Below are 15,223 nucleotides of genomic sequence, written 5' to 3'. Positions count from 1 at the left end.
TGGATCCTTCTGTATGTGTGTGCTTGTGTTTTCAACTTGGTAGAAATAAGCTGATCAAGAATGCAAAGATTGTATATTTTTGGCTTTGTAACGGAAGGTTCTCCATCGGATTGCTGGATTTTGGTCATTAGACACGAGGGAAAGAGCGCGCGGTGAGGGAGAAAATGGAAGTCAGAAATTTTTGAGAACCTTGTATGATCAAAACACATGTAAAATTTAACCGATCTAGAATATATATAGACCCTGTAAACCCGGAGATGCATGGTCACCTCTTTGAGATGATCAGGTTGTGGTTTACTTGTTAATAATCCTATTTCATGTAACATCTTTAACTGTCAATTACGTGTAGTATTATCAAATGCTTCAAAACCCTTCCGCATAAGCTGTAAACGAAACATATAAATTATATTTTTACACGTCATATTATCTTCTATATATATTTTTATAGTCAAATTAAACACACACCTTTAGTTCAAGTTTCAGAAAGCTAGGATGACAAAAGTAAGCATGAAGGCACTGTAGTTGCCACCATTGATATTCGATACTCGAAGAATGAGATGCTTTAGATTCCTTACTAAGTGTTCGGGGCGTAATAAGTCCTACAGAGGGAAGAAATCATTATCGTCGTCGTCATCATCATCAATAAAACGTTGAAAGAAGGCACATATATACCAATTGATTAGAGTACAAATAATTCAAATTGCCATCTTCCCCATTGTGTGGACTTCAATATGTTGTAGTTAGTCTAGAATACAAGATGAGATTACAGGCAAGACGTGGCCAAGCAGGTGATCTTGATCATCGTCTGAACTGAACTCAATGAGCTTTGGGATACTGTCGAGGAGCAGCGAGTACTTAAGAGATGCTTTTGAATTAATGCTTCTTAATTGTTTAGTTTTCCTTTTTCTCTATTGAGAGCTAGACAAATAAAATCTAATAAAATATATATTAAAACACATAAATAATTGAACATTATATATATATAAATTAACTCGGACACTTTATATCTAGCTCAAGAAACATGAACAAATTAAACAAACCTAAAAATATCGCTCATGACTTAATTAAAATTGAATATCATTTGATTAGTCAATAATAAATCAGAAAAACCACAGATTAAAAACCGGAGCTATTGAAATGACAAACCAAAAATCCCACACAGAGAGTCATTTCTCCATCAATCATCAAAGATTAGGGATGACATGTGTATGGGTATAACCCGTACCCGAACCCGAACCCCACCCGTTTGGTAATGTTAAATGGGTATGATTTGGGTATCAACTGAAGGAGCAGGAGTTGGGTAACAGATTTTATGGTTCATATATACTTTAATACCCAATTAATATTTTATGAGATTTATATGAATTGCGTAGAATTGTTGCTTTTAATATTATGTTGAAAGAGTGTTTTTTTTTTTATCAATTCATGTTATAAGCGTACCGGTTCAAAATTAAATTTTTTAATAAAAAAATACGAATATAATTATTGCCAGGTCCAGGGGGTTTGATGAGTTTAACCTAGGAGTGTAAACGACGAACCAAGTCGTTCCCGAGTTTTTCAAGCCGGTTCGAAAAATATTTGTATTTGAACTTATCCAATTCGAGCCGAATTTGAACATGCTGACACTTTTTTCGAGCCGAACTCGAGCTTAAATTATAGTTACGATAGTTGCGAGCCTTAATATTTTACTAATATAAAATAATTATATATTAAATAAATAAATTTCGAGTCTTTCGAGTACTTATTTTCAAGCAATAGTTCAAATAGCTCGTGGATATGTTTGAATCTTTCGAGCCGAATTCGAACTCGAGCTTTTATTCGAATTTTAACCAAATGTAATAGAATTTTCGAATTCGAATCTTGCTCGAACACGAATAGAACTAATTCGAGCCTTCAAAATTTCGATACGATTCGGTTTGTTTACATCCTTTGTTGAACATGTTAACTTTCGAGCATGGATCAGAGCGAGTTTTAGAAGGGACCGAGAGGGTCTCAGTTCCTTCATAATTATAAGGGTCTGGTCTCGGGTCTTGCTGAACCCAACCCATTTCCATCCCTATCAAAGATCACTCAAGTAATCGTGAGAATTTTTACGCGCATAGAAACATTAACCTATAAAATTATCGTCGGAATTGGAACCAAAAATTCAGTTGAGATTTTGAACCCACGGATACAATATATTTATGCTTTCAAAAAATTAAGTAATATATAAATCCATCAAGCAAATAAATTATACTAGGGAAAAAAAATATCTCTGGGACTGCAATCCAAAGGGGAAAAAATATATAGATTTACCAAAATTAACTAAAACTTGAGCCTGGCTTAAACGAAGAAGCACTTAACTTAAAAGAAACAAAAACAAAGAATAACTCGAATTTACTCATAACTATAATATCTAATCCACTTTAAAAATTCAAATTTAACATATTATCTCTACAGATTACATATTTAATATAATTGCAATATCATTATATAAATAATAATTTAAAAATGTAACAAAATTTTATGAATCAACACAATCCATTGACGATCATGATTCATATAAGTAAAAGTCATTATTTTACATACGCATCGAGTGTGTGTCGTTCACTAATATATATAAAATTTTAATCGGTTTAACTTGATATATATAAAACTAAACTAAATTAACTAATATTTTTTTAATAAAAAATATTTTACTAGTTATAAAAATCTATTTTACTAAATTTGTGTATCATCTTATCACTATCATATCCATTTTCCAAAAAATTTAAAACTAATAAAATATTTTTGCAATCTTTATCCAAATTTTAGAATTTTTAAATGATAATTTCCTTATATAAAAAATCATTATAAGGAAGCATTAAATTTAAAATAAAAAAATCACCACAAAATATAACATATGCGAAAAGTTATTATTATTAATAATATATAAGCAACTTATACTAACCTAATGTGCTCATGATATAATTTTGAGTTTTCCGAAAATATTCTCTTCTCTTATTTTTGAATATTAAAAAATTAGCATAATCAGTTTCGTGTATAAAACAAATTATTAAGAAAATTAGATTTTAAAATTTCTAGAGTCCAAATATATTCTATTTGTAAAAGGGTTTTTGACTTGGATATTTACTTCAGCGAAGGCCACCCTTTCTCCGGCGTGGACAACCGCCCAAGCTCCGTCGTTTTCTTTTCCGGACGTTGCATTCTCCGACGATTCTGGTATTAGATGATTCAAGTTTCTAACCACGTCACTTTTTGCTTATTTTCTTTGAGAATCAGAGCAGACATATTAAACTTGATCTATTCTTTTACGAGGTCTACGTTTTGTGCTTCGATTTGGACAGAATTCTATTCTCAAATACAAAAAAGTCACCCTTTCTCCGCCGCCAAGCTCCGTCGTTTTCTTTTTCCGATCAGGACGACCCTGGTATGCTTTTATCATTTGAAATTATATGAAGATAATATGCTAAATCTGGGGCCTTGATTGTTTTCAGACTTCCATAGGGAGAGTGAGTGCATGGGTGGGGGAACGTTAACAGATCTTTCGTTCAAATTTAACATATTAAATTTTACAAAAAAAAAAAAGGTTTTGTATAATTGCATGATAATAAATTTTAAGTTTCTTGGTTTTGGTTCAAATTTAGATTGCACCCGTAAAAGTCTTTTTCGAAGATAGGAGACAGAGCATTGGTGGTTACCGCCACCTCCTTCAACTTGCGCTCCATTTAAATTTTCTTATAAAATTTTATATTTTAAATTTTTTGGTGGTTCTCAATTCTCCTCCGTATATGAAAATTTGTATCACTCAATTATCCTTGACTTTTCTTTAGTCGTTCTCAAATTTCAATCTCTTCTCCATTATCTATTCGGCCAATCACCCATATGCCATTATCCAGTAAAAGATTCAACGAAAAGTAAACATAACAACAGAAAAAAACAAATTAAGTAAACATTAGATACAAAGTGTTCGAGTTAATTTTCTATATAAAGTTCAATTATCTATGGGTTCTAATATATTTTAAATATTTTGTTAGGTGTTATTTGTCTAGCTCTCAATAGAGAAAAAGGAAAACTAAACAAGAAACATTATTTCAAAGCTTGTTTGTTTTTTTTTTTCAATTTTTCTCGAGCTCAATTTGAATATTTACTCTCTATTTGGACAAATACTTATAAAAAGTTACTTTCATTTTCATTTGGATGTACAGAATCAAGATGATGATTGAGAATGAGTTGGTGGACAAAATCAGCGAGTTGCCTGATGATGTTCTTGTTGCCATAATCTCTCTATTAACATGGCAAGAAGCTATAGCCACCAGCGTCCTATCCACTCGTTGGCGCAACCTATACACCTACATCGTCCGTCTTAGCTACAACACTCGACATCCATCGGAACAATCAAATTACACATATGTTCAACAATTAGAAGAAAAGGAATTCCCAAAATACATAAAGGAGATTTATGATTTCTTGAATTCAAACAACGGTTGCGGCTTTTTGAAGGAATTCAGGGTGCATTCTCCCTGTTTGAAGGGAGCCAATATCAAGACATGGTTTCCATTGCTGCTGGAAAGAGAAGTAGAGAGCATTGACATACGCATGATATATCTGTTGGATCTCGGTTTTCTATACGCCCAAACGCAGCGGAAGTTTTAAAATTTTAATTTATTTTGATAATCAAAATATGTTTTGCTTTAGGCGCTCGTATGATTTTAACATAAACATTCATAAGATGTTTAAAAGTTATACCTTTGGTGAATAAATCACGTGGCTCCAACTACACCGGTATTAGCAGACGTAGCTCTTGTTGTAAATCCCTACGAACTTTCTTCGATCTCCTAATCCGGTCCACGACTGAAATATTTGTTCCTTTTCTAAATTGCACTAGAAATTTAGAAAAACTTTTGCGTTGAGATAGAACACAAAAAAAAATCGACCCAATACCTATCCAATAAAGTGGCCGAAACTTCCTTGCAAAAGAAGAAAAAATTTCGAGAGCAGCAATTGGTTTTTCAAAATTGGAGAGCAAGTTTCGAATCTTCCCAATTAATAAGAATAAAATATATTCTTATTATTTCTTTAACCATCATTTACTTAATTAATTTATTTAGTTAAGTTAACAAAATATTTGGAAGATTATACTTGTGGATTCTCGAAAATCTCACCATTCAAATTAGTGGAGGATTTGATTTTAGGTCAAAAATTTTAGAATAAAAAATTCCATAACCTAATTACCATAATTAACATTAATGAGTTTGATTAATTAATTGGACTAGTCCAACTAGTTTATTTAATTAATCAAAGTGCATTAAAAACTTTAATTATTTAGTATGTTGGACTTGTACCCCTACAAGCCCATTAAACATACTTCCCACTATATTTAATTTAATATTTAATAAACTCAACTTTTGAGTTTAATAAATTAAATCCTTTAATTTGATAAATTCAACTCCTTGAATTTATTCTCTCCAAATTCATAAATTCAACTTCTTGAATTTACTATCTCATAAATTCAACTCCTTGAATTTATTTTCTCAAAATTTAATTATCATAAATTCAACTCCTTGAATTTACTATATCATAATATAAATTCAACTCCTTGAATTTATTCTCTCAATGTTTTCTATAAATTCAACTCCTTGAATTTATTATCTCAACGGGGACAAAATAATCCAGTGCTTGTGTGACCCTCAATGGTTCAGGGATACAGCTAGCCGTGGGTTCACAACTCTTTGTGATTCAGAATAACATTTATTCTTATTAGGGCTTACCCTAGTTAGCCACATTCTTTTCATCAACACCTTGATCAAGAATGTCAGAACTCATTTCTGATTGCACCCATCGGATCTTGGTAAGAGCGTCTAGTAGCATCGTCCCATGATCCCCTAGGTATCACTGATAGTGCCTGCAAGAACCAGTCGATTATGATTAGCGTACAGTACGGTCCCTTCAACTCATATATCCCGATCGAATCTGCAACCATTGGTTCATCGAGGGTTGCATAATAATTCGATAACTATGTGATAACTATAATAGTGGCATCGCGTGTACTATTTGGAGAACTCCTTCTCCAAACGTACATCTCGTACTCTGGCCAGAGATTCCATGCACTATTATTACATAAGATCACATAGGATATCCACAGCCGTAGGTGAGCGGTGAATCCCCGACTACAATGCACTGGCTCCTATATGTGTCGCAACTGTACCCAACCTCGCCACCTGATGACTCTCCTGGAGCCGGTAAATGAGTCAAAGCACGGCCCTAGCATATAGAGCCTCAATGTTGTCCCGGGTCGTAAGGACTAATGGTGTACAATCATACCTGGAATCTCATCTTGTATTCTAGACCAACTACAACAAATTGAAGTCCACATAACGGGCAAGACGGTATTTTTTACTATTTGTACGCTAATCAATTGGTATATGTCTTCTTTTAACGTTTTATTGATTGATGATTGTTTCTTCCTTTGGTAGTTCTTATGGATCCACGCACCCTTATTAAGGAATCTAAAGCATCTCAAGCTTCGATTATCGAATATCGATGGAGGCAAGAGAGTTCATCCATACTTACTTAAGGCTTGGGATTGTCCTAACTTGCAGAAACTTGAACTAAAGGTGCGTGGTTTTACTCTAAAAAATATATATAGAAGATGATATGATGTGTAAAAATCTAATTTATATGTTAATTTGCAGCTTCTGCGATGGGATTATCAAGTATTTGGTTACACATATTATCGCCAGTCGAGGGTGATGCTTGAATGGGTATCATCACCACGCAAAACACAATTCAATCTCAAAGAGGTGACCATCTCGGGGTTTACAGGGTCTATAGATGAGTTGGCCTTTACATATTTATTGATCACACGAGAAGGCATCGGACTGGAACAACTCATTGTCCAACCTTGTGAAGAAACTTATGAAATCCGATGCAAGGCTGCAGCTCTTGCACGATTTCATTTCCCACCAATTATACCAATCTCGGCTAAACTAATAATTATCTAGGAAATACTACATCTATGTCCAATGTATAATCACCCATCCGCCTGGTGATTCAGTGGTAAGGTTGATAAACCATCATTAATTTTTGGTATGTTGAATCTGTTGGCTTCTTGCAAGTAAAATTGAGTTCCTTTGCAAAATTAGTAAATACCTCATTTCGGTGCGGGGCTTTACTCTCGTCAGGATTTTTAGTAACAACATTTCCATTATATTCCAGTATTAATTGTTTTTTAAGTGCGTTCTTCAACAAGTGGAATTTATACCTTGATCGAATTGATACATGAGAAAGAATCAAACTTTGCGACAGCAAGACCATTATTTTGGACAAGGATCTAGGACCAATAACTCTCTTTAAACCACAACTGAATAAATATTTGTGACTTTTTTTAAAAAAAAAATTGTTTTGTATTTTTAGTGTTTGTTTTCTGTTGTTTGGGGTGGGGTCATGAAATTTGTAGTTTCAAGACCTCCAAAGATCTAGCATTTAATAAATATATATATAATGGAACGATTTGCAAAAATATAACCGCAGCAAAGTCTCAACTTTCAGCTACTAGGTCTATGATACAAAAGATTCATAAAATTGGGATGGACAGAAGACGCACAAAAAAAAATATAACTCCTCCAACCCTATGTTTTTACAATTAATAGAATGATGATATCTGCAAACAACAAAAATTCTGATCAAATAACCAGAGCAAGATTCGTATAAGCATTCTTCTCTAAGTTGGCCAAGAAATATATCTTGATATTGTTTCAATTTTCAGTCCAACAACTTGCGAATGGAGTCACGACGTGTAGATTACGTCCTTTTGCTGTTAACATCTGTGTCGGGGTCAGAATCGAGGTCTTCAGTACTGTCATCATCCATCACGTCCGGTTGGTTTGGATAGGTGTTTTGGCTTCAGAAATGATCTGCATGATGGCTTCAAGGCTCTGCGTAGGCTCTTCAGATTGGTTACCTGTTGTCTCCTCATCCACCAAATCTACAGGAAGCTTCTTTTTAAACCACTCGTGGTTTTTAATACCGGACATCGTGATGCGCTGACCAAGATCATGTCTGTGTCACTTGGGATCGAACTCAGTTTCCAAATATTCACTCAAAAAGTTTGACAATCACTCACCTGGGCAGGATCTCGAACAAGGATCCTAGAAATCAGATCCCGACATTCCTCAGATATGTTGACGTCTTCTGGAAAGGAGTACCGAACATCTGATATTCTCCGTATTGCCTCAGGAAAGTCCTAGGGTTTTCCAGAATATACCCTAAATGGATAGGCACCAACAAGCATTTCATATAATGTCACTCCGCAGGACAACACATCTGCAGCCTGAAGCAAGCAGTCAAATTCTTGGTATATATTCAAGTACCAATCAATTAAAAGATCATTAAGCTATACATAACATTCCAAGCCATCAAGCCCTCAACCATCACTTTCGAGTTTCATATAAGAATAAATCATCAAAATCACTCTAGACCAATACTTGGAGTAAGTGCTTGACAAGTGATACGAACATAAAAATCAACCTAGCAACCTCAGGAGCTGGAATTTCATAGCACGAAATCAAGACGAAAGATTTCACGATGCCAAAGTCATAGCTCCAACTATAACTATTTAATCAGTGGACAAGGAAAGCCCCGAGTTTGTTACATGATACATTCTGGGTTTCTCAGGGGACAAGCCCGAATGGTAGAAAACAATATCTTTGAAGCAAATTTATAAATAGCAAAACCGCATTTTACAGATTCAAGATTAAGAGCCAACGATTGGTTTTACCTTGCCATCGTATTCTTTGTTAATCATCACTTCAGGAGGAACATATGCGGGCCTTCCTACTGGAGAATTTTGTCGTGAATTCAGCACAGAAGACTGTAAAGAACAGAGGAAATCAAATTAGTTTATAAATTATAAGTTAAGTAGAAACCATCATGAAGGTCTTTTCCAAATAATTTCTAAGACTATAAAAAAAAAGATGCAACAACTTTTGGTTCAAATCTGGATGGCAGGGAATTATAAAACATATGTTTTAGTAATGTTGAGGATAATTGTATAACCAATATGTAACGCCCTCGACTGATTTTATAAAATAACACAGCGGAAAATTAAAAATTTACTTAGAGGGAAGAAGGATTTAAAATTTTCTTGACATAAAATATTTACAATCAAAAGTAGATACATGATCAATCAAGTGTTGCATCAAAATACAAAATATCATTTTTGATCATGTCAAAATGCTAGCAAAATATCTTCTTCCTTCCATCTCTTATATGCATATGACCCCGGCTCCAATCAACGTCCTGGCTCGTCGCTCTTATCTGCATCACATGAATAACTGAAATGAGTATAAAACTCAGCAAGTGGAACTCTTACATAATTATGGATACATATCATACTCTGTAAAACATGACTTTGAAATCATTAAATACCATCCAACTCTTGAAACATGAATAACATGGTATAGCATAACAATAACGATGGTATTTCTCTTTTCTCTGGTGGATTGACATTTAAATAGTATCTCTGTCTCTGTACCTATATCCCATCGATAATCGATACTCTGTTGGGATATAAGCTTATGGTCGTTGATCAACTAATTGCATGCAATCTCTGTCTATCTCTTTATCAATCCAATAAATCAATTTGAACTCTCTCTTTGGCATTAAATCAAACACTTTGAAGACTCTATTCTTTTGTATTCCCTTTACATAATTGAGACATAAAAATGCCTCTAATATACAACAAAGTGTATCAATACATAACATGAATCAAATGGAAGGGAATAGCATAGTAAAACCATTGAAATACCATACATATACATCATGTGAGCACAAGGAATGAATTCAACTTACAATCAATGAAAAGCTTGATTCTATTCTCTTGGTACAAATCCTACAACAATAAACCATGTATTGCATCATCAACAACCCAATAATCAAACAACCATACCATAAAACCCATAAAACCAACACAATAATGAATCCCATAATTTCTCCAACACCATAATCCAAGGAATAACTAAACCATAAGCTTACATTAGCTCCTTGAACACAAAAGAACCTTGTTCTCACTTCAATAATCCAACAATAAGCTTGAATCAAAGGATCAAAGATAGAAAAGTAGGAACCCTAGTCTCCCTTGCTGAAGAAATCGAGAAGTAGATGAGAGAAATGAGAGAGAAGTGAACCAACTCTTGTATCTAATCACTTAAAACCGAAAACACGACTTTACTATACAAGCACCGCGGGTGCGCTAAGCCTTGGACCGCGGGTGCGCTGCGTGTACTGGACATCATCCGAAAATCTGAAAACGTCGACCTGCGGATGCACTAAGTTTTTTTTACCGCGGGTGCGGTGTCGCCTCTGCCCAAACACCGCGGGTGCGGTCTCTTTTTCAGTGCGGGTGCACTGACCCTTCTGTCCAATCACCGCGGGTGCACTGCATAATGGAGTGCGGGTGCACTCTCCTCTGTAGCCCACAATAAACTTTGCATCTAAAATCGAATCGCAACGTCGCTTCTCCTCATAATTCGGCAGCACTCTCAACATGAAAGTTGCACCACTATGTCTTATCTAGCCACTACAATTGGCCTCATACCAATTGGCTCAACATACAAATAATCATGAATTAAATCGCAACGACGCTACACTATGACTACATACCATCTATAATCAACAATACTATAAATCATAAATCCAAATTCTTAACATCTAAATTATACTTAAACTTAACCAAATAGTCCATAAACATGAGAAATCTTAAACCGTACCGTTCACCAAGCTTGGATATTACACAATATCACCTTTGGATAGCCGAAATAGCATATCTTCAGTCGAGACTCTGAGCTTTCATCCAACGATGTGTTTTCCAACTTCAAGACTCGATGACGTACTTGCTTCAGATATCAAGAAACAAAATATCCCAATCAGATTCTTATTCTGCACCTTGCAATTAAGGAACATAAAAATATATATACAAATCGAAGAATATGATACCATGGAATGGCAATAACTGACTCCATATATAAGTTGTCGAAAGAGGTCACCGAGCCTTCATGAGAAACATCCACAAACAGCATCATGAACAACCCAAATGACCAAACCACTATATGCGACTATTATATATTACTGAATCTGAAACCTTATTCTCACGGAAGTGCCCTTAATTAGATACGCAGTCGTATAACTCTCCTCTGGATGCATACTCCATCACAATAGCCAAATGAGTTGGTGTCGGAATGATCTAAAACAAAATATTCAGACTTGAGAATGTCAAAATGATAATCGGTGGCAAACCTCTTTAAATCTAACAATGTTAGGGTGCCTCCAAGACCTATGATCGATAATTTCCGTCTTCAGATTTTCATCTATCTGCAATAAAACCATAAGCAGCTGGTTAATCACTAAAAGTTACTAGAACTAAACACAAGCACTCACAAAGTGCAAGTCCAGGAGAGTCATGAATTGGAGGAGTATTTTAACTTTATCGTTTAGCAAAAACTTCAATATTACGACTAATTTATGATGATTATCAATCTCGGTAGTCATAATTGTAAGTTAAAAATAACATGATCATAGTTAAAGAAACGAAAAAAGCAAAAAAGAAGATTATTTCTAAGCCATTTTAATTTCATGCATAGAACTAGAAATTAAGCATAAATGGAGGTGCTCAATCAAGGAGTTTGCTTAGGCATATGAAAGAGATAAAAGAATAACTCCAAGAATTTCAAGAGAATGAGAATCATACTTCAAAAGAATTCGATCCAACCGACGAAGCTAAAGCATGCATGACAATTGAACAGTTCCGGTAATACCATTAACTCTAGTCATTGACTGCGAAAATTCAAGAAAATAGACATTTTACAGTCGGCGAAACAAACCGATTTTACAGCTGCTAAACAAGAATATCTCCAGTCTTCACCGAAACCAAAAGATAGAGTAACAAAGGATGAAAATCAAGAACAAACCGTGTCCCCTCTTTCAATGTACTTAACAGCAACAATATCTTTCGTCTGCTTATCTCTCATCAATCGGGTAACACCGATATCCTTGACGAAATCATATCGATCACTGTCGTGCATGATCGGTATATCCATTGCCGTACCAACTGTAACGGCCGCCTCCTCCAAATCTTGATAGAAAGCGAAAACAGGATCGAGTTCCACTGCAATTTTTTCCTTTGGCAGTAATCTGCAAGTGACTTTCTATTAAGGTGGAAAGTTGCGTAAAGCGTACCCGGAGTCGGGGACCCAAAATCCAGCCCCCCCCCCGAAATTGCTTGCGAAAATGTCCTCGTGTCCAGAAAGTTGGCGTTTGACCCCGTCAATCTCTCGCTGCAGATTTTGGAGCTTAGCACGATCTTTCTTGATATCTACTTCCAAGTGGTGAATTATGGAAATAGGATCCATTTTTTTGTGGAAATGGCAACTTATATCAGCTTTAGTGAGTGAACTGAGTTCTACTGATCCGTCAATCATTTCCACACAAAAAATGGATCATATTCCCAGAATTCACCACTTGGAAGTAGATATCAAGAAAGATCGTGCTAAGCTCCAAAATCTGCAGCGAGAGATTGATGGGGTCAAACGCCAACTTTTTGGACACGAGGACATTTTCACACGCAATTTCGGGGGGCTGGATTTTGGGTCCACGATTCCGGGTAAGCTTTACGCAACTTTCAACCTTAATAGAAAGTCACTTGCAGATTACTGCCAAAACAGAAAAGTTGCAGCGGAACTGGATCCTGTTTTCGCTTTCTATCAAGATTTGGAGGAGGCGGCCGTTACATTTGGTACATATGTGTAATTTGATTGCTACGATGAATGTTGAGTGTTGTAGCTAAGACGGATGACGTAGGTGTATAGGTTGCGCCAACGAGTGGATAGGACGCTGGTGGCTATAGCCTCTTGCCATGTTAATCGAGAGATTATGGCAACAAGAACATCATCCGGCAACTCACTGATTTTGTCCACCACCTCATTCTCAATCATCATCTTGATTCTGTACAGCCAAATGAAAATGAAAGTAACTTTTTATACGTACTTGTCCAAATAGAGAGTAAATATTCAAATTGAGCTCGAGAAAAATTGAAAAAAAAAAAGCTTTGAAATAATGCTTCTTGTTTAGTTTTCCTTTTTCTCTATTGAGAGCTAGACAAATAACACCTAACAAAATATTTAAAATATATTAGAACCCAGAGATAATTGAACTTTCTATAGAAAATTAACTCGAACACTTTGTATCTAATGTTTACTTAATTTGTTTTTTTCTTGGTTTCAATTCTACATTGTTTTTTTCTGTTGTTATGTTTACTTACTGGATAATGGCATATGGGGTGATTGGGCCGAATAGATAATGGAGACGAGATTGAAATTTGAGAACCACTAAAGAAAAGTCAAGGAGAATTGAGAGTTGCAAATTTTCATATACGGAGGAGAATTAAGAACCACCAAAAAATTTAAAATATAAAATTTTTTGAAGGAGGTGGCGGCAACCACCAATGCTCTGTCTCTTATCTTCGAAAAAAACTTTTACGGGTGCAATTTAAATTTGAATCAAAACCAAGAAACTTAAAATTTATATAAATTATTATCATGCAATTATATAAAAACCATTTTTTTTGGAAAATTTAATATGTTAAATTTGAACGAAAGATCTGTTAAAATTCCCCCACCCACATGCACTCTCCCTACGGAAGTCTGAAAACAGATTTAGCATATTATCTTCATATAATTTCAAATGATAAAAGCATACCAGGGTCGTCCTGATCGTAAAAGAAAACGACGGAGCTTGGGCGGCGGAGGAAGGGTGACTTTTTTGTACTTGAGAATAGAATTCTGTCCAAATCGAAGCACAAAACGTAAACCTCGCAAAAGAATAGATCAAGTTTAATATGTCTGCTCTGATTCCCAAAGAAAATAAGCAAAAAGTGACGTGGTTAGAAACTTAAATCATCTAATACCAGGGTCGTCACTCGTCGGAGAGTGGGTGGTTGTCCACGGCGGAGAAAGGGTGGCCTTCGCTGAAGAGCCCAGGTACTCGAAGCGAAGCCGATTTTTGTGCGAAACCCTAGTTTGTTCTTAATTCACAAAGAGTGAGATTAACATCAGGCAGCTCCGGGATGTCCGGACTATCAGAATGATGTAAATATATAGACTGAGAGGGTCATCAACGACGGTCCTGCCATTTGAGGAATATTGAACCCCAAATGTCGAAGAAGCCACGAAAATTAGTGCAAACAACAAGAAAAATATGTGGAAATGAAGAAGTTGAAAAGCAGATCGAATACCGAGTAATAGGGAAATTCGGCGATTTCGAGTGACGAAGCAGAATTCAACTGATACCATGTTGGAAGATGAACGAAGAGAGTTGGAAATTTTCCTTTACTGACCGAATTGATAAAAAAAAATACGGAATGAGTCAAAGTTCTATTTATATTCAACTACTAAAAACTATAATTTAACTCAACTGCTCTCATTAGTTAGCTAACTCTTCTAATTATCCTAAATTAATATTTGTGACTAACAACCAATTAAGATCTAACAGGGAAATTTATAAATTACACTGCTCAAGTTGTACATATGATTGGGCTTATGATACAATCGAGTCGAGTTGAGCTCAAATATCACACTACTCGAGCTCGACTCGAAAAAAATTTGAAATACTCGAGCTTGACTCGAATTCGAGTATTGATTTTCGAGCTCGAGCTCGACTCGATAACATATCGAGTTATTTGAGCTCGAAAAACTCGATTTAGTTTTTTAATATATATATATATATACACTCGAACTCCTCGAGGTCGACTTGATTACGAGTTTGACCTTGTCGAACTCGACTCCTTTGCTAGTTGGGCTTATAAAAACATGGGCCCATTTTCAAATAATATTTTGATTTGGAATTGCAAAAAAAAATCTGCTTGTTTTAGGTACAATACATTACGTCTTACAATTTAAATGCAATCGTCGAGCTGCATTTTTTTTATCATGTCGAGCTGAATTTTAAATTAAAGGTTTTTTAAAATAAAATTTACACCATTGAAAAGAGGAGCCCAGAGTGAGAATTTCAGAATGATGTGATTTTTCGATTTTCCAAAGGACCACCTCACTAATTACTCACATAATATCACAATTCAGTTCTTCCCAAAATATTAAACAGTGTCTTCAATTTTAATTTGTTAGCCTATTTATGAATCACTCGAACGTGAAACTAAAAAGTTCCAAAAATGTTAACTAATCTTTGAAAGAAC

At 35.1% G+C, this 15,223-nt stretch overlaps 2 long non-coding RNA genes and 1 pseudogene across 2 annotated transcripts; 2 read left to right on the top strand and 1 right to left on the bottom strand.

The window, feature by feature from the left end:
- Nucleotides 1–2,992: 2,992 nt before the first annotated feature.
- LOC142538092 (uncharacterized) lies at nucleotides 2,993–4,582 on the top strand. The gene is made up of 3 exons (XR_012818644.1): nucleotides 2,993–3,201; nucleotides 3,298–3,409; nucleotides 4,195–4,582. It is a non-coding gene; the product is annotated as an uncharacterized LOC142538092 (long non-coding RNA).
- Nucleotides 4,583–6,295: 1,713 nt separating this feature from the next.
- Nucleotides 6,296–7,141, top strand: LOC142538091 (uncharacterized). Its single transcript, XR_012818643.1, has 3 exons — nucleotides 6,296–6,368; nucleotides 6,456–6,596; nucleotides 6,675–7,141. It is a non-coding gene; the product is annotated as an uncharacterized LOC142538091 (long non-coding RNA).
- A 362-nt stretch (nucleotides 7,142–7,503) lies between these two features.
- Nucleotides 7,504–12,386, bottom strand: LOC142537878 (serine/threonine-protein kinase SRK2I-like; annotated as a pseudogene).
- Nucleotides 12,387–15,223: the final 2,837 nt, after the last annotated feature.

Source organism: Primulina tabacum, chromosome 2 (genome assembly GCF_025594145.1).
Source record: "Primulina tabacum isolate GXHZ01 chromosome 2, ASM2559414v2, whole genome shotgun sequence".
NCBI classification, from domain to species: domain Eukaryota; kingdom Viridiplantae; phylum Streptophyta; class Magnoliopsida; order Lamiales; family Gesneriaceae; genus Primulina; species Primulina tabacum.
This window is presented reverse-complemented; position numbering and strand designations above follow the sequence as displayed.